At 37.6% G+C, this 21,408-nt stretch overlaps 1 protein-coding gene across 3 annotated transcripts in view; it reads left to right on the forward strand.

The window, feature by feature from the left end:
• The first annotated feature begins 5,082 nt into the window (after positions 1-5,082).
• Positions 5,083-21,408, forward strand: part of LOC306849715 (DNA-binding protein RFX2) — a 42,395-nt gene continuing 26,069 nt past the window's right edge. The window contains exon 1 of one of the 3 annotated variants that reach the window (XM_079384965.1): positions 5,083-5,686. The gene's annotated coding sequence lies outside the window, so the exon portion shown is untranslated. The remainder of the gene's footprint in view (positions 5,687-21,408) is intronic. The other 2 variants (XM_079384967.1, XM_079384966.1) reach the window with 2 other exon arrangements.

Genomic DNA, 21,408 nt, shown 5'->3' on the forward strand with positions numbered 1-21,408 from the left:
TGGAAAATACACGGACATGAAATCAGTCTTTCGAAACAAATCTTATCTGATAATTCTATTTAACTTCTATAAACTTTTCAGCTATAAACTGATATTAGTAGTTGGATCTACTAAACAAATACACCTTTCACCAAAAACAAACAAACAAACCAAAAAAAAAAACACCACAGAGCATAAATAAAGGAAACATCTTGTTCGTAATCAAGGATCTGCTGACTATAGAGGATTATTTCTGCCACGGAATAAAAAGGTATTTGCGATTTACAATTCTGACTTTTTTCCCACAATTTCAAGCTTTTATCTCGCTATTTTTTTCTTGGAATTACAAGTTTATATGTCGCATTTTTTTACTTTTTATTTATACCTACCAGTTCTGTTTTTTGTTTCCACTACAAAATAATAAATAAATAAGGTAACTGCGACTTTTTCTCTCACAATTTGGACAAGAATGCAAGAAAAAAAAGTCAATTGTGAGATAGAAAGCCGCAATTATTTGATTGATTGATTGTGTGGCGGAAATAAGATTCCACAGCACAAAATCCCCAGCACTACTGTGAGTCAGACCCTCAAACCTCAAGGAAACTACATGACATTCAGTCAGTGATCTCCTGTGGCCTATTAACTCACTCTGAATGCAGTGGATAATTTCATTCACTGCATCAACAACCACACACTAACTCAAGATCTCATCATTTGACTATCCTAGAAACCCCATTAGGTGAGAATTTGCATTTCTCGGGAATCATTACTTACGCATAGGTAAACATGTTTACCTATGAGTTCTGAGGGCAGTGTAAATAATTCAGTGGTGATTTGAAATGGCACTGCAATGATGATGATGGTTTCCCTCCACCATAGACAGACCTTCGACCAGCCAATGACGGCGTGGCTCTGGATAGCCATGCGATCACGTGATCCTCAGCGCTGCTGCCGTGGCAGAGAAGCATCTCTTTTTTTTTATCTTTTTTTTTTATGCCAAGATACCAAAGATTAAAAAAAATAATAATAATAATAAAAATCAACAATATGTACAAAGAGGTGACATTATATGCAAAGCACCATTTCTAGGCATATGTAACAATAAGTAAATAATCCAAAACAAAGCTTCAACAAAATAAGTTAAAATGATTAAGTAAATTAACTGTTTTAAGACCTTTAAGATTCTCGGAAGACTAAATGGTTTGGATATACTGTTGAACCTGTTGAAGGATTTTGATGAGTGAATTTACTGCGATGAATATGAAACTTTGCAAGAAGTAATAATAGGTTTATAACAAAATATTCCTTAATTTTTTCTTTTTGTATGTTAAAGAAGCCAAACAGTACATACTTGAAAAGCAAAGAGAAACCCTGGAGCACATTGCGATTGATAATATTAGAGAATTCGGTCCAAAATAGCTGCGTGTGAGGACAATCAGATATGCATATCAGTTTCATTAGGGTTACCACAAAAAGCACAGCTTGTATCTATATCTGATTTGAACCTTTTCAAAAACACTTTAGTTGGGTAAAATCTGTGTAACAATTTGAATGAGATGTCTCTAACCTTGTTAGTTATTATGTATTTCGAAGACAGAATCCATACTTTTTTTCCAATCAATATGATCAACAACATTCTTCCAATAGGACACCACATATGGAGTTGTTACAAGCTCCTTTTGCAAAAGCAATCTAATCTTATAGTTACGTGATGAAGAATGTGACAAAAAGCATAGTTTTCCTACTGGGATATCAGATGGCTCTAAAGAAATAGGTGAAGTGCTGGGTGATCTAACAGAGTCCCTTAAAAGCATGACAGCTCCTTTAGGAATAGCATCCATGACAATGGAGAATTCTTTGTGAGATACTGGAAAATCTAATTTACAAAAAAATCCTTTGTAACTTAAAATAAGACCTTCTGAGTTAACTGGGAAACTATCAAAATGTTTTTCTCGAACCAATTTCTGAAAATCAAAGATTTTCTTTTATATACAAAGTCTTTGTTTCAAATGAAGTACCGGTGAGGGGAGAAATTGTGCTTAAAGATTAATGACCATGCAAGTAATGACTGTTCATGAAATTTAGATCAATTGTAAGGGAATCTAGCAATATTATAATTACAGATCAATAAGAAAGAGAGACCACCTAATTTGGAAAATAAGTAATTGGGGATAAAATTCCAAATTGAGTTTGGATTACACAAAAACTGCCTAATCCAATTAATTTTGAAAGCATTGCTCAAAGAGGAGAAATCATGGAAATTCAACCCACCATACTCATACGCGTTCATTATTACAGACTTCCAATGGATTTAGTTTTTCCAAACAAAATTAAAGGAAAGGGAAGGGGAAAGGGAAGTGGTGTGTGGCCAAGTATGGTGACCCATACTCGGAATTTGTGCTCTGCATTTAACCCATCCAAGTGTACACACAGTAGTGAACAGACACCCGGAGCAGTGGGCAGACAATGCTGTGGCGCCCGGGGAACAGTTGGGGGTTTTGGTGCCTTGCTCAAGGGTCTCACCTCAGTCGTAGTATTGAGGGTGGAGAGAGTGTTGGTTATTCACTCCCCCACCTACAATCCCTGCCGGACCGGAGACTTGAACCCACGACCTTCAGGTTACAACTCTCTATCCATTAGGCCACCACTGCCCCTAAACAGGATTTTATCAACTGATTTACAAATTTTGTTGTCCACATATAGAGAGAGTGCAGCATATGTAAGTCTGGAGATGCCCTCCGCCTTAGCCAGTAGTACTCTGCCTGTTAAGGTCAAGTCTCTCTGCAACCATGTGTTAAATCTTATTTGGGCTTTTATTATAACTGGGTCAAAGTCCAAGGTACATCTTTTATCTTGATTTTTAGTTATTAATTGCTATAGGGATTTGGGAAGTATCTCTTAAAAATAAGGTGGTGTCATCTGCTAATTGACTAATAAATATTTCTCGATCTGGATCCCCCGAATACCGCTTTCACATACAAATGTTGACAGTAGCTGCACACAAAGAAGAAATAAATAGGGAGAAATGGGACACACTTGTCTCACTCCTCTGGATAAACTAAACCTTGGTGAAGTGCCATTCTTTAATTTAATCGAAGCACTTCCATTATTGTAAAGGGTTTTGATTACTCTCCAAAACACATCCCCAAAACCAAATTTTTCTAAGGAATTAATAATAAATTGGTGCTATAGGGAATCAAAAGCCTTATAGAAATCTAAGAAAAGAATGAAGCTGTCCTCCTGAATCAAGTCTGAATAATCTAACAAATCAATAATCAACCTTATATTGTTAACAATGTGTCTTTTGTTAAAAAAAACGATTGTGTCTCATCTATTATAGAACCCAGTACGTATTTGAATTTTTTAGCAAATATAATAGCTAAAATTTTATAATCACTGTTAAGCAAAGAAACAGGACGCCAATTGTCAATTAAAAGTAAATCTTTTTTAGGTTTCGTAATTAAAGTAATTAAACCTTGAGTGAGAGTCAGGGGGGAGAGCCTCATTCTGTATGCTCTCTTCAAAAGTAAAAAAGGAGACACTTCTTTAGAAAACTGTTTATAGAACTCGTCTGCGGTAAGCCCGTCCGTTCTGAGAGATTTATTGTTTTTAAGTTCTAGAATTGAGTTACTAAATTTCAGATAAAGTAATTTCACTATCACAGAGATTTCTGTCATCTCTTGAAATAGTCTTGCAATTTTTAACAGACTCCAGAAAGGTACGGGCTGCCTCTTCAGAATAATTTTTTTCATACAGTTTACTGTAAAATTTAGAACAGAAATGTGCAATGGATTGAGGATTATTAGTGACCGTCCCCTCAATATTAAGAGATTCGATCAGTGAGGTACTTAAACGGCTCTTTTCCAATCTGAAAAAATATGCTGTGTGTTGCATTCGCCCTCCTCCATCCATTTTTGTCTAGATCTAATGCACTGGTCTCAAACTGGAGGGCCACAGCTCTGCACAGTTTAGTTCCAACCCTAATCAAACACACCTGATCCAGCTAATCAAGCTCTTCAGGATCATTAGAAACTTCCAAGCAGGTGTGATTTGCAAGTTTTATGCAAATTTCAGATTCAAAGATAGATTTGAAGTCAGTTGTGAATCGCAATGAGAGAGAGAAAGATAACCCACGCTGATGTGTCCGTTTCTGTTTATGTGTGAGACTGTCACAGTTTAAAATTACACACCGGTTGACCTCATGAAGCTCACGCCTGCTCATAAACTCATCATCATCATGAGTGGAGGAGAGGTAACCAGGTACACTAACTAAAACAACTTTATTAGGGGCGAAATTGCTCATTGTGATGTAAATGACAACAAAACTGAGAAATCAGTTTCACACAATATAAGTGCATTTCACTCTTTGTTTAGATCATAATAGTTTTGAACACGTAGACATTCGCAATATAAATAGTGTAAAGCATAAACGAAGGTATTGTACAACTTTCCAAGACAGTTTTGATTGGGCTTTTAATAAAGAAATAATAATAATAATGTTAATCCTTATTTATTGGCTCAGTGTGATATTAAATAACAACAACAAAACGTTTTAATAATAAAAACAAATATGGGACACACAATGTCCTCAAAGTTTAATAAACAACAATAAAAACAACAATTCAAAAGTTGGCAGTTTGAAAAAGCATACTATTTGTATAATTTCAGCCACAAATGTGCAGTAGACTGTCAAGAGAGGCGTTTTTAACAACTCAAGTTTTTTTTCTTTTAATTTCGAAATAACTAGACACCATTTACTAAAAATCACACATATGTAATGAAGTGATATGACAACAATGCAGCAAAATGCAGGTTTATCACCGAAATGTTTAAACTGCTTCACATAATATATAGTTTTAAAATAGTTTGCAATATACAGTATTCTATGCTTTTGAAACAGCAATGTTTAATCTACGGCATTGGTCTCAAACTCAATTCCTGGAGGGCCGCAGCTCTGCACAGTTTAGCTCCAACCAGCTCCAAATCACACCTGCTTGGAAGTTTCTAGTGATCCTGAAGAGCTTGATTAGCTGGATCAGGTGTGTTTGATTAGGGTTGGAGCTAAACTATCTACGGGGATATAGCGCCACCAAGCGGCGATCTGTGGTAACTACGCCTGGCATCATAGACTGTTCTGATGAAATAACTAACCCTTTAGGTTTTGAAGTTGATTTATTGTACTACCGTTTATAGAGCTGCGTTGTTCATATATTGCTTTGTAAATGTATTAATTACTTATTAAAATAGGTTATGCAATGCACAAGCCAAGTTTTTTTTTCTTAACTTCTCTAAATTGGCAAACCATGCGGAAAGACATGCAACCAGAGAACTTCTCGGTCGTTTTTACCACCTTTATCTGGCAGTTGGCGCGGTAAAATGACAACTTTTTGGCGGCGAAGAGCAGAATCGAGGCGCGCTCGTGCGCCGCTCTCCGCGGGAATCAAACATTAACCGCTCGGCGTAGAATGCGGTAGGAGGGGCTCGAGGTTGGCCCCGCCCCCTTTTGCTTTTTTAGCCTTTGACGTATGAAGAGGACGGTAGCAACAGTTGCCTCGAGACCCCCGCTCGCCATAGTGATTGTAGTCGTGGAGACAGTTACTTACCAACGGGAGCAACACTCAGCAACAGCAGCAGCAGCAGCAACTGGAGGAGAGAGAGAGAGGGAAAAGAACAGTAAAGCCAGGGCAAATCTAAGCAGAAGGCTGAGGTGAATATCTTTTTACTGCTTAGACAAATCAAAATGACTTGAATGTCAATTTAACGGGCCACGGAGGTTGAGTAATGTACATCTTAACGTGTTTTCACGCCCCGATCTCCTTCGCTGTCTATTAGAATCACATTAGCACGCTAGTTGGTTAGCTCCTCTGCTTTGCTAACTTCAGTCAGTTTGTTTTGAGATCGGTTAAACTAATTAGCGGAGAAATCCAAGTGCTGCGTTTATACGCCGAATGCCATACATGTCGGTTATTGCGCCTGTAAGATTAATATGTTAATCAGATGGGTTAAATTACGAGCTAACTGGCTAACCAGTTACCGTAACTAGGTAAACTTTCTTTAAAAGCCGTAACTGTTCGAGATCTGTCACAGGAGCAACTTAACCGCTTTGTACCGCCGTTGCTTTGAGGAATCGCTTTAATTCTCGTGAGTCGATTCGGAGATACTGGTGTGGATCCGCCTGGTCCGGTTTGACTAAAGAGCTCAAGTTAAATGTCTTTAATTGTAAGATAAATCTGTCGTTTTTAGTCCTGTCATGTTTCATTGGGTCTGGAAGCTTCAGATTTGGATACATCAACAGGTTGCTGAAGTCAGTCAGAAGAGTGGTGCCCGATAAAAGTGATGCATTTCTGTTTATATGATGATACTGACTTTACAAAGTGTTCATACGTTATTTAGATGTTAGTGTGAGTTATTAGATGCAAATATATTTCGCTAATTTCGAAGGAAATTGAATTAGGCTTCTTGTCATCTGGTTCAAATCTGATTTTCTTATCTGCACTAATGTGTTTAGCTGGCTGTTGTTAAAGGGTCAGTGATGTAAATTCTTTTTTTTTTTTTTTTTTTTTTGTCCGAATCTATTGAGTTATTTAGAAATGCAATAAAAATGCGATTTTATACTAAACGGACTTAAGCACAGCATTGGACAAGTCATGCTGATTTAGTGGGTGCTGTATCTGAAGAAATCATGAAAAAGATGAACATTTTGGAAAATATTTGTCACTTGTGATATTTTATTGCTATTTCATTAAGTAGTTGTATTCTAAAACATGACTAATATTTGAAATATTCTGAAAAAGCAACTCAATTTTGAACACCAAGTTGGTGTGGTAAGGGTTGTCAACCTGCAGGAAGTCATTTCATTGTGTTGTCGTGACAAGAGAACCACAAATCACAAAGACCCTGTGTAAAAGTCATTACATACTATGTATTTTTAAAATTAGTATTTTTACCATAAAATATGTTTGAAAATTAGGTAATTTTATTGCATTTAAGCCATTTAATTTTTTTAAATTAAAGTCCCACAAACCAAAAAAGCATGTTCTGCAAACCGAAACGTTTGTAGAACATGCTGTTTTATTTATTTATTTAAATGTATGAAACCAACATGTATACAGAACTACTCATTTGGCCATTCTTATTTGTCATTGACCCCAAAAACTGTCTGCAGTTCATATTTTAAGCCGCATAAAACAGGTAATCAGTAAATTTTATTAGGGATGCACGATATTTATCCGACCGATAAATTATCGACCGATATGAGAGAAAATGACGTCATTTTTATTGCTCCGATAAATAAATTAAATCCGATAACTAGATCCGATAAAGTATGCTTGCTGGTTAATCAATCAATAAGTCTGATTTATCTGAGATTCATCATCTGTCCGAGTGCAAGTGATTGCAGCTTTAAACTGCAGTGACTCTCAGCATGTGTTGTGCTCATTACGTCATCATTTGCGAACATGTCTTCGGCGGTCTGGAAGTTTTTCTCGGTGGCAGAGGAGGACAATGCCATTGCTATTTCCAGCGCGTGTTCAGCAAGGAGGAAAAAAGGCATCAAGTAGGGTTGTGACAGTGAGGAAACTTTCCCACTGGTTAATCGACGTGTGTCAACACCTTACCGGTATCACCTCGGTGGAAGGGTGGGGGGTGGACGTCGTTTGAGTCTTCTCTCTTTTCCTCGCTTTCCTTCGGTTTTAAATAGCTTGTTAGCTCTGTGCACGTTTTATTTTAACTTTTAAATTAGTGGCAATTCGGCGTAAAGCAGTTGTTTGTTTTTAGTTCACTTGAGTTTTCTCACTTTCCTTTGCTTAAATAGCTTGTAAAAGGTCCGTACGTATTTTATTTTCACTTTTAAGTCAATTACAACATACAACATAGAACATATAGCTAACTTTTATTAACAAAACGAATAAAAATGCACCATGCTATATGCCTAATATAAAATAACAGATTACTTATAAATTTTAAATATGCATGGTAGGCCTATACAAAACTGAAAATCAGTAAAGACTGAGGAACAAATAATTATAAAACAGAACTTTTATTAGTGAGATGGAAAGTTTTGAGGCATGGACTGCATACACCTTGATGTAAAATAATGGGAAAAATATCACAGTTTAAATAAAATAAAAATCAGCAAATACTGTGGAACCAAATAGGCTAAATGAGAAACGAATGTTTAAAAAAATAAATAAATAAATAGACCTTCCAATATCACCTTAGATAAATGGCAGGTCAACAGGCTTTTCAAAATCCAAAAATATTTTTAAAACGGGTGCTTTTACATTTCGTTTTGAAACTCTTCTGTCATCGTCTTGTCTTTTTCACCTCACTCGTGTCAGTCAGCTCGACTCTCTCCTCGTGATAAAATGAAATCTGATCTGTGATGCACGACTGTCGTTCGTTCACAAAAATGAACCGAAATACATGCCTTACAGACATGATAAATATATCTAAAGAAAGCTTTAAATTGCTACTTAACGAAATAAATAAAAACGAAAACAAAAACTATTTAATACAATCGTTATCTGTGAAGATGCACTTCTCTCTAAAGGCGCGTTTAACCAGGAGATGGTGAATCCTTACTATTTCCCGCGGACACATTTATGGTAATTACTTTTGCTGGGGCTTTTTCTTTATTGTGTGTATTTGAAGCAGAACTCTTCAGCTGTGCTGACGGCTCGCTGCTGCTGCTGAGGGACACTAAACACCGTCGAGTCGCTCTTGACAGTCGTGGCAGCACGGACTCATGTTGTTTCCACCAGCGCGGCAATTTTTTTTCATCAATAATTGATGGATGTCTAAAATATAAAGATAAGTAGAAGCCTAAAACAGGCCTGAGGCCCGGCCCCCGTCTGAACTTTGACGTTAAAATTGGCCTGAAGCCCGGCCCTAGGGACATAAAGTAGGGCAGATAAACCATAGTTCTGTCATAATTCTGTTAAACCATTTCTGTTACGAAGTATTGTGGCGCCTTACACAAAAAATAAAAAACATTTAAAGAGTCAGGACTGATGTTTGCTATAGTTAGGCCAGAGCTGCTAAAATATCAGTTTAATCAGTGAATCTTAGATTTTGTATTCTCCTGGGTGCACAAACTGCAGATTATATGAAAATTATAATATAAAATATGAATTTATCGGTATCGGCCATGAGAAGGACTTAATTATCGGTTATCAGTTAAAATTTTTCATATCGTGCATCCCTACATTTTATATTTGATTGTTATATTTCCTATGCTTCATAATCCCAAATTGTGATATTAAAATGAATACATTTCACTGCTTTACATGGCATTTCCAAATATAATCTAAATTAGTCTGAAACATTAAAGTTTTTATGCTTTATTGACTGTATTCTTCAGGATTAATGTTCCAAAACTTTCTTGTGGAAACTTTGTTTTTTTTTCCATTCATTTATGAGCAATACATGCATGTAGTTTCTCCACCTTTTGAAATGTTTTATGTAAGTAAAGCTGAGTGTCAGTGATGTGAAACACCGTTCTGTTAATTGTGAGTAAATGAGATATGTATTTGCATTATCCTCATAATGAGATCAGGGGTGGCTGTTGATGCTAACAGGTTGACAACAGCTTGACTGTGCTCATCCAAAGCTGCTGTAATTTTTCTAGAGTTGCATCGTGTCGCCGTGGCGATGTTACACCTGCTCAGCAGAGAGCCTGGTAATGAGCCCTCTTCATGACAATAGCATGCGGTCCAGGTGTCGCCCCTCATTGGGCCGTGCTTCTCTATTGATCTCTCTTTAGCCGAGAGTGTCCGTGCTACTGAAAGTGCAGCTGATAATGAGGGTAATTGGCATAGAGAGAGAGGCAGATCCTGATGCAACACACAGATCATGTTGGCCGGCCCGTTCCTCACTAGCTATAACATCATGCTTGGGTAGTTTCGATTATTTCACCCTTTCTGTTTCTGCGGCAGCGGTTTGAGATGAGGCGTTTTCACTTGTCAGAGTGGGAGTGTGTTTGTGTGTTTGCGCTGTGTGTGACTGGTCCCTCCTGAGCTCAGCTGAAGGGGGTGAGCAGCAGAGCTCACATCAGCTGCCGACGTGTCTGTCAGGTGCTTCACTGAGCTCTGAAATCCTCCCTGAACGCATCTTCACTACGCGACATCTCCAAAGCTCTAAGATCCGGTTTCTGTAATGAAATATGTTGTTACAGGTGCATGTCCAGGCTGGAGGAGAAATGAATGATTCATGTAATTGAAGTTAATTATTGATAGGGCCAATCGCTGCTTCCTGGGCTGTGTGATGTCCAGTTAGCTCGTTTTTGTGAGGTTTGGTTTGCAGTTTGCATGCTACGCCCCTACAGCCCAGACCTGACCCTATCTCAGTGTGGGACAGTAGACTACACTTTGTTCTTGACTTGACTGACTCCACCAATCGGAATCAAGAAATGTTATTGTTTAATGTAAATTTGCATATACTACTTTTCTGTCAAATGCTCTTGCCAGGACTGCTTTAACCCAGTTGGCAAATCTGGATGTAACCCAGGGCCCAGAGCACTAGGGGGCCCCTGTAACAGGAGGTGTGTAATTTCTGTGCCTCTAAATGAAATCTGAAAAAAAAATGATGATTTCCAAACAGGTTTCCAAAACTCTTCTACCCATCTGTTATTGTTCAGGTAGATCATCCTGTCCCAAACTAACACCACTGGCTCAGCCATACACTACCATTCAAAAGTTTGGGGTCAGTATGTATCACAGCTTTCACAAAAATAGTAAGCATCACCGGTGTTTTCAGCACTGATAATGCAACATTTTAAAATATTAAAATAAAATTTTTATAGTAACAAAATCATTAAATAATAAGAAATGGGAATAATATTTCACATTTTTGTATTTTTGATCAAATAAATGCAGTTTTGTTGCGCATAAAATAAATCTTTCAAAAGCATTGAAAAATCATACTCACCTCAAACTTAAACGATAGTAAGTTGACATAAAGCAAGCTTCAGTTAATGCAGTGGTTCTCAACCTTTTTTTCCACCGGGCCGCACTATGGTCCAAGTGCAAGTCTCACGGGCCGCACGCATGTCATTTACATATTCATCAATACAAACCAACCAGATTTATAATATTTATAGCCTAAATATTATGATATCTAAACGATTAAATATTTTGAAATAAATATATAAATAATTCTACTCCCATTAATAAAACACCTGATGCTGTCGGGAGCTGACAAATTTTGTGAAATTCTGCTCGAAAGGTGTAACAGCATAATGAGGGTGCAATTGTAAGTTTCAGTCTGTAAGACGCGCACGGAAGCGTGACTTGACATGCGACATCGCAGAAAGTGTGCATTCACAAATGTAGCCTATGTTGATGTTATATGCCTATGTTGTGGAATTTAATAATCTGAGGTTCTCTCCAGATATGTTTGGTCACATTTCTGTAATTAAGCATGATTGCTGCGTAGTAGCCTATGGGTGTTTCTTTTTACCTGAACATCTTCAAGTGAGTGGCGGGACAAAACGAAAGTTGATGCCGAAAGTCCAGCACTCTCTTCACTGCTGATGCTGCAACTTTTCTTGTTTGAATTCGTTCCTTCGCTGGCATGTTCCACATTTAGTTTTCTCCCTTAACAAATTTGTCCATTCTGATGCTCAATTTTACAGAACTAATGGCTTCTGATGACTATTTGAATTGAATTCTGCTGAAGTGCGCGCTTGTAAGTGCTCGTTAAATGCGTAACATTACGTGAGTACATCTGCTCATGTCTGAAAATAATATATGAAAAACAATTTTTACATAAAAACATTATAGCTTATATTTGTTTAGTACATTTTTAAATTAATGTAAAAACTAAAATCAATTGTAAAACTGAAAGTTATTTTTTGTGTTCAGCACATAGACTGTAACATTCAGCACGGTGGGCATTGAGAACCACTGAGTTAATGCAAACCAACTGTATTTGCTTTTGAGATGAACAGGAAGAGGGCCTTTGATAGTGCTGAGTGGTATTTAATAAATTTTTAGATCACTGCTTAACTGTTTCTATGGTTGTAGTGTGGATGCATGATACATTTAACTTTAGTGAAGTGGGTTATTTTTGTATGCATTCTTGCTTTTAGTAGCTATGTATAATGTACTTTCAAGGCCTCATGTATTTACCGTGTAATCAGATAAACTGACTTTTTTTCATTTGCGAGTTTGCTGGTCTTTTTGACATCTCTTTCATCATGGCAAGCATGGTTTACTTGTTGAACAGGTAGGTGAATTTAAGAAGAGTTGCTAATGAATATTAATTAGTTAATGATGATGCTGCTTAATCTTAGCTGTTCTGTCACGTGATCTATTTAATATTAATGAGCCAAATGTTAGCTTCGGGTCCCAAGGAGGCTTATCCTCATAAAATCTAAATCTTATCATGCTGAAATTAATATTTGGCAAAGTTTCACCTCAAAACAGTTCCTCAATATACCACAGATGTGCAGGTAATTATATATCACTAGTCTTGTAATGCACATGTGAGGAACAGATTAGCTGTAAACCTGTGGGCAAATTCAAAACCATTTGTTCATTTGTTTTGACCAAGCCCCGTAATGCAACGTAGTCCAAATCAAGCTTTTAATTTGGTTACACACCCACCGCAAAGAAAAAATAAAGGAATGGGAATGGAATTCTGTGCAACCCAGATCCAAGCAGCTGTTATGTTTACATGGCAACTTGATACACAAATACAGCCTGGGTTATGGAAAGAGAGGGGGTGGGTGGGGGGTGTTGTGTTATTCTTTCAAAAGTCTGTGGTTTTTAATCAGCTCTCTTCAATCCGTGTTTGTGGTGATGGATGTGCACGGTCTCAGCTTGCAAAGCAGGTGAAGGGCCAAAGGAGAACAGAGAGGAAATGCAGGTACGGTACCTCTTTTAGCCAAGTGACTCACCTAAACGTGATGGTTTTACTCAAGACATGACTCTGATTTTCTCTTCCACTTCCTGGTGAAGCGCTAGTACCTGCAGGTGTTTATAAACTACAGTCAAGTCACCTTTATTTATATTGCGCTATTAACAATACAGCTTGTTTCAAAGCAGTTTCTCGGTAATAAACAGGAAAAAAGCAGAATCAAATTTCATCAAATATAAGACCAATTCAAATTCAGCTATAAAGTAGTTGTTCAGCTCAAGTCAGTTCAGAGTCGATCAGTTCAATAGATGCAAAGATAATCGATTATGGAATCATTTCACTTCAGCTTTAATCAACTCTATAGAAGACAATACTGTTGTTATGCAGCTCCAGTTCTAATTTTGCTATGAAACGATAATATTACCGAACATTAAGAGACCCCAACTCTGTAAGGTGACAGAAAACTATACTATAGAAATCTATAGTCTATAGCTCTTATAGACAATCACTCAATAAATAACATGCATGACATTCTGATATGCTCCACAAAAGAAACAAAGGTTATGAACAACATAAATGTTGACAGAATTTCCATTTTTGCTTTAACTGTCCTCAGTGTCTTCATTTGCATACCAGAAAGTGATAGGTCATCTATCGGTGCCCATGTTTGTGTCCTGTGCCCGGGTCAGAGTTCACCTCCAGTCATCTGCCATCATGGAGACTTTATGATTGTTGTAGCAGCATCTACTGTAACCTTAAACCACTCTGATCTTTTAATGGACTATAGTAGAGTGCAGATCTCAAGCAGACAGCTGCAGTGGTCCCCAGTGAAAGGTATTTGTGCATGTGCACCGATGCACCATGGGGGGGAAGGGTGTCGCAAAGGGTGGCAGATGACCAGATACAGCTCTCCTGTGTGTGTATGTGCGCATAATTAAGCCTATGCTGTATTTAGCCCATGTGGAAGAAGCTCGGCCCAGATGTACCCACCCAGCCGCTGCCCTTGTGCTGTAAGGGCGTCATAATACTTGGATCAAAAGCATTAATAAATGATACAAAACATGCTGAATAAGCTGATCTGAGTTGACTGTGCATACCTTGTTTAGGAAATCTGGATTTAGGCCGTCCTGGCAGCGGGAGCAGCACTGTTGATGGTTGAAACTTTCACGTCTCCATAGATATCATTATCGTGTTTTGTTATTGTGTTTATATGGCTGTAATTATCTCTTTAGCTTATCTCTCACACTAACGTGGCAAAAATGGCTTCCTCCTGCAACTTTACACAAAACTGACGGGTTGACATGGAGCCAAGAAGATTCCGTTCGATAATTGCATACAAATTGTTATTTTAGCTCTATTGTTATTGTCATTAAATCGGCTTAGGGATTTGAACAAGCTCCTAACTCTTAGTATTAAACTGATTCACAACTCGAGCTCTGTCATTTGTGCTACAAACATGAATGATGGCTCAAATCCTGCGGCTTGTTGAGATTTGTTCTATTACTATTTAAGCAATTATCAAAGCATTCAGACTTCCAGTTTTCTCTGTCTGGAGGGACACTGGAGAACGTTCTGGTAGTAAATGTAGTGTTAAGTAACATTGTTCACAAGCTGTTTTATTGGCAACCCTGGCTTGAACTACAGGTGATTTATAAGGTCAAACAGAACCTGCTTAACGGTGCTATTTTTTTATAAAAAGTGAGATTGCGTTAATGTTATTGCGTAACTCCAACAGCCCTAAATTGTACATGAGACATTTCATTCACATACAAGTTGCAGTCTGATACGTTTTTCCTTCTCCTTTTGCATGACAGGATATAATTGGCCCTGATCAGTATTGCTGATGTTTGCTTTTATTTTATTTGCATTTTTTTTCACCCAAAAATGAAAATTCTGTGATTAATTACTCGCCCTCATGTCATTCCAAATCCATAAGTCCTTCGTTCATCTTTGGAACACAAATTAAGATATTTTTAATGAAATTTGAGAGCTTTCTGGCCCTGCCTAGACAGCAACGCAACTACCACATTCATCGTTAAAATAGTCCGTGACATCAGTGGTTCAACCTTAATTTTTGAAGCTGCCACAATACTTTTTATGCGCGACGAAAACAAAAATAATGACTTTATTCAACAATTTCTTCTTGCGTGCCAGTTTTAAGGCCCATTCACACCAAGCATGATAAATATAAAGAGAACGATTTTAGCGTCCACACCAGCGAATGATTTTGTCTTTTTATTCTCAGTGCACGTGCGGCTGCCACTTTAAATACTCAAGCTCATTATAGCAGGATGGATTCTGATTGGCTGTCAATGTTTGTATCGTTCATCAGCTGAAAAAAATCGTTCTGAAAGTGATTCCAACGATATCGTTTCTCTGTGCCTTTATCGTTATCGTGTGGACTCTGCTATTCTTTAATATTGAGAACGATTTTTAGAACTATATCTTTATCGTTATCTTTATGGTTATCGTTCTTGGTATGAACACGCGTTCCACGACGCAAGCATGAAGTACTCGAAAGTTCTCGGATTTCATCAAAATCTTAATTTGTATTCTGAAGATGAACAAAGGTTTTATGGGTTTGGAACAACATGAGGGTGAACTATCCCTTTAATTTTGACCGCACTGAGAACCCAGTGCCTGAGCATAGATGGACAAGAGGCACGGTCTTTAACAGTTTTGTCTAACAGAAAGGCAAATGCTATAATACTTTTTAATATACTGTCGACATAAAGAAAATATACATTTTAAATTATTTAAACAAGTCTTTGAATATCTATTAGGCATTTAATTGCACAATACCTTACAAACCTCAAACTTTGCAATTGTTTGTTGTTTACTTATATATATATATATATATTTGTTATTTTGTATAAATTGGCCACCCAGCCTTCTAAGATATCGGCATTGGCCATCCAAAAATCCACTAATTTCAATATCATAAAGACAGCCTCCTTTGACTCAGGCCAGTAGGCAATGACCCAGAACACCCTAGTGACCATCTAGCAACATGCTAAGTCACTCAGAACACCTTAGCAACCACATAGCAACACTCTGGCAATCACTCACAACAGTGTCGGCGATGTTCACACAACTCTGATTTCCTTCAGAAAATTACATTTGACTCCAATATTTCATATAGCTCTTAGAACTATGTTACTTCAGTCAATCCTTTTGATGAACTGATACGCCAAGGCAAAGTGCGCTGATCCCTTTTATTTTCTTTGGAAAAAAAAGAAGGAAACGGGTGACTTGGCTGTGAGATGTCTGAGCAGCAGGCTGAGACTTGTCTGAGACTGAAATGTGTTGCTCACAAGAGCCTCTCCCTCAGCATTCAACCCCCCCCGTTCGTCTCAAACCGCTCCTCGTCGGCGCGTTCTTTACATTCCACCTGCTTTGTATCGTAGCTCCACAACTGCTAATTAAATTTCCTGCCACAAACAGCACACTGGGCTGTGACATTTGCATCACAATGGCCTCCTCTCTCTTGCCTTCTCTCATAGTCTGGAGACATGGACAGTCCCTCTAATGTCCCCTCTTTTTACTGTTGCATATTATACGACTGATGTTTTCCTGTCCGTTTTCTTGTTAGCCCTTGATGTTCTTCTTACAGTGTCCATAATTTAGGACAATGTCTTGAAACTAAATATTTACTTTATTTAGTTTAAGCAGAAAAAGTCTTGATTTAGAACATACTCAATTTTTGTCTTATGTTTTGTTTAAAATCCATCACTACGAGGTTTGGCACACTTTAGTGTCAGACTCTGTTCATCCTGTAGAAGTTCACTCCGGTACACTCAGACCCTCAGAAAAAGAGCATTTATTGAGGACTTTTCCTCCAAGGCTAACATCTCTGTAATTATCATGCCTGTGTGCAGATGAGCACTTCAGTCTACCCATTCATGCCTCTCTATGCACCTGAATAGAAGCAGAGGAAGAGCTTGTTGATTCTGTAAGGGCTGAACCCTGTGTGACTCCGTTGCCCTCTGTGCTATCAGTCTATTGTATGCAGAACTTGTCAAACAGTTGTTCTGCACCCCCCCCCCCCCCCATCAACCCAGGCCAGGGTCTCTTGTGAAAGATCGAATCAACCTGGTTGTTCCTTTTCGTTTATTAAAAGATGTACACCGCATCCAACCAGTCAGAAGTTGGATGAAAATTTTTCAGAAAATTTTACTCTATTCGCCTAGTATTATAACTATAATATTATAATTGGCAGTAATGACACAGCTGAATTATTCAGATGACTGTGATATCTTGACTGTCACTTTTTTACTTGAACATCATTTTTACCTAGAATGCCCATAAACAGAACACGTCTATCATTGTTTCATGAATCGGATGCTTGTAAACACTCGGATATCATTCTTGAACATGGGCGTATGAAATTGTAGATAAGCAGTAGTACTTTACACATTAGACACTGACTGATATTGTCTTTCATGACTGAAACCTATACTTGATTGACACATTTTTTGAGTTTTGATTTGATTTTGATTTAGATTTTCAGTTTTTTTTGATAGCGATAACTAGTTTATTAGATTACAACATTAAAACGTGTTATTCATTTTTTTTATTTTTTATTTAATTAATAGAGATTATTAATTTCTAAACATTTGAAACAAATTTTTGCCATTATCTGTTGGACAGATATTAAATGATTAGTTCCTTTCCAGAATAAAAATAAAAATTTCCTGATAATTCACTCACTCCCATGTCATCCAAGATGTTCATGTCTTTCTTTCTTCAGTCAAAAAAAAAAAAAATTAACGTTTTTAAGGAAAACATCCCAGGATTTTTCTCCAAATAGTGGACTTCAAAAGGGACCAACAGGGTTGAAAGTCAAAATTGCAGTTTCAGTGCAGCTTCAAAGGGCTCTACATGATCCCAGCTGAGGAATAAGGGTCTTATCTATCGAAACCATCTGTCCTTTTCTAAAAAAAAATTATATACCTTTTAACCACAAATGCTCATCTTGCACAAGCTCTACAATGTGCATCCAAAACCTCACGCATTACACAATCACGTTGGAAAGGTTTGCTTGCCATTGTATATTGAAATTTCATTCGGTCACCACATGATTGCACCACAACTGACAATAGATAAGGGACCTTTTTTGCCTGCTAAATTGAACTGAAATGACTTGAATGTGACTACACCTTGAGTACAAAATTTGTGAATATCTGTGAATAAAAAAAAATAGAAATCGTTCAGACCATTTATATTGGTTACATCCTTAGCCTGGAAGGTTTGGTGCACACAATCCAGATAAACCATCCGTCGTTGACATGACTTATTGAATTACATAATGTGATACTTGGGCAAGATGCTTGATGAGCTAGACTTCCTCAGAATCTGTCTTGTGCTGAAATGAGCTAACAGATACAGCAAAGCAAATTGAATGCAGTCTCATGTGTCTTTAGACAGTGTCTGTCTGTTTGGTGGTAACAGCCGACTATAAATCAGGAAGTTTAAATGCGTGGAAGCTTTTCACTACAGCTGTAGAGATCACCACACTGGCTCATAAGATCTTGAAGGGCGTGTGATAATCCAGTTGTTGCTGAGATCACGGAATTACGTCAGTCAGAGTAGGTATGGAGTAAAGGCCATGTTGTTCTTGCAGATTATCAAAAGATTGATTTCTCAGTCTGCGTGACTCTGAAATCCGAGCGTTGAGGTGCATACGTAATGTGAAGACAATGTGGTGTGACAGAATCACTTTAGGAAGTTTCTGTCTTCCTTCCCTCTTAAATATATTGGCTACTGTTGACCTGATGCCATTTGGCATTTAGCATTGGTAGCCTGGTAATCTTTGTCTCACTGTCTTCCAAAGAGGTTTTTCAATGAGAAATGGCACTGTTGTTTTACTGCATTTAAAAGCAATGCATATTAAAGCAGATTGTGCTTTTAATAGTGCTTTTCTTTTAATCGAGCGACTTATTTGCCAGCCAGAACTTGTTGCACTGTTGCAATATAAAGCCTGCAGCAGAAACTCGGCTGGCTGGAATCTCTTACGTTTCTGAAAAACTCATCCCCGAACAGCTTTCCTGCATGTGTCACTGGGTGTAGTTACCAGGATGTATATTTTTGCACCCCAAACAGACACCTGCTGTGAAAGACTTCTTTTTCGCAGCATGATCCTCTGTTTTTGTATCACTATGGGCAACAAGGTGGTGTGACAACCAAAACTGGAGAGGAGTTCCACCATTTTGTCATCACTATTATAAAAACAGATAGAAAGGGCAATTATCACTCTGGAACCAGACACGTTTAACAATCTTCTCCTTCACCTTCTCATAGTCTTTGTTCCAAAGGTAAGCTTTCTCTTTTACAACCCCCCCCCCCTCACCCACCCTTTCAGAATTATCCGGGTTGGGGGTGGTGCGGAAATCTGGAAAGGGTTACTGGGAGGAGGAGAGAGGAGGGGGATTGTAGAGTTGTAAGTGTGAACAAACGGTCTCCATGGCAACGCTCGATTCTCCCTGGCTGCAGAGCCCTTTGCTTTTGGTGTGCTGGCGACGGATGGACTAGGGTTGTGTCAGCAATTGAAGATTGAGAGTTTGGCGTATGTGCCTGTTTTTTGTTTTTTTTGGGGAGGGTACAATCAAGGAGCATAAAAGCTGCAGGTTTTTTTCTTTGTTTTTGAGGGGACCCAGCTGACCACTTAAACTGTCCACTTCCTCAGCCTAACCTTGCCATATTTAATGTGTGTGTATATATATGTGTGTGTATATATATATATATATATATATATATATATATATATATATATATATATATATATATATATATATATATATATATATATATATATATATATATATATATATATATATATATATATATATATATATATATATATATATATATATATATATATATATATATATATATATATATATAATTTTTTTTTTTTAACCAAATACTGTTTTCCATTATTTTTTTCTGGATTCCATTTGAATGGTTTCATTAAATTGTAATAATAAAAGTATCTCTAATCAATTTCATAAACAATTTATTTATTTTCTTTTTTTCAGAAATACTGTGTGTATTTTACATGTTTCTGCTAAATAAATTCTGGTAAATATATTTTTGTAAATATTTATAATTATTAGTAGTAGTAATGCTATCATCACAGCAAGTAATATATTTCTGTCACAGTTTCTTCAAGTTAAACCAAACGTTTATTTTGACGAGTGGCTCTGAAGACTAAGTTTCTGATCGTATATGACAGGACATGAAGTGACTCTTAGAGCAGTTCTAGAGATTACGTTCATGTTCCTATATATTAAGGCAGCAGAGGCTGAAAACATAGCGAGCGTTGTGCGTGCTTAACTATGTGTGTGTAGTATGTGTCTTTTTGCGGCTTAATATTCACAGACACTAGTCCATATCATGTTTTGATTTAACTGTGCCAAACTACTCTTGATTTTATCCGTCCAAAATGTAGCAAATTCCATGACATTCCACGCTATACTGTAAATTCAGTTTTTATGACTGGATTCCGCGATTCTGTTTGTTTTCTTCATCGTGGAAATTGTAGGGCCCTAGATAAGTCACATACATCACGCTTTCTTAATAACCTCCAGGTTCAAGCTTCATATTTGCAGTTGGTTTGAATGAATGATCTATATCATAAGCGGTAGGAGCATTTGGTGTGTTTTTCAAGCTGCATATCTGCAGAACATCAGCCCAGCTTGTTGGACACAGATGTCCAGTATAGAGGCCCTTTAATGGCAACAAGTGTCTCTGCTTTATTGCACGGCTGTTCGAAGCTTCCGGCGGGTCATAAAAGCAATCAGAGTGTACTTCCAAACTGCAAATCTGTCAGGAACGTCTGGATTATTTAGTTGGAAAAGTAATTTGAGGCTTCGTTTACAAAGTGATTGTTGTATTTGGAGAGTGTAAGTGCAAGGATGACTTGTGGCGGCTTTTCTTTTCTTCTCTTTCTTGACTACTTTTTTTTTTTTTTTTTTTTTTCTGATGGCTTTAACATTCCCTGTCAGCATGCCATACCAGAGAAAGTTCTTGTAAGTCCTGAAGTACAGCTTTCTGTCGATTGTTCGCTATAACGGCACATTTTTATCCCTCCCGAGTCCCTGCCTCCGCTCCAGAGGGTCAGAGTAATAGCTAATGTATTTATTGTTCTAAGTTTCTGGTTAATGTGAGATAGAAGGATCACTTGGGGGATGGCATTGTTTGGTTTGGGAAGTATTCTGTTGGTTGCATAGCAACAGGCTCCTGGAAACGGGAGTGGACGGTGTTGCCACTAGCAACCGTTGTTGCTCTGCAAACAATGTGGGCCAGTGCAAACAAGAGCCAAGACTGTAGGCTCCTGTTTTTAATTGAACATCTGCATGTGCTTTGCCCTGATCGAGTGTTGTTTAAGTTCAGTCTGTCTGTGACAGATGTGTCTAAACCCTCTTCTCAACCCTCACCTCAATCACAGGTATCACTTTGTTTTCCTTGTCATTTAGGCCTGGTTTATTGCCAGCATACTTCCAGGAGAGGATTTCGCTCTCCGTCTCTTCGCACTCAGGTTAATGAGAACAGAAGGAAATGGCTGTGATG

The sequence above is a fragment of the Barbus barbus genome (assembly GCF_936440315.1).
Source record: "Barbus barbus genome assembly, chromosome: 29".
Taxonomy (NCBI): Eukaryota; Metazoa; Chordata; class Actinopteri; order Cypriniformes; family Cyprinidae; genus Barbus; species Barbus barbus.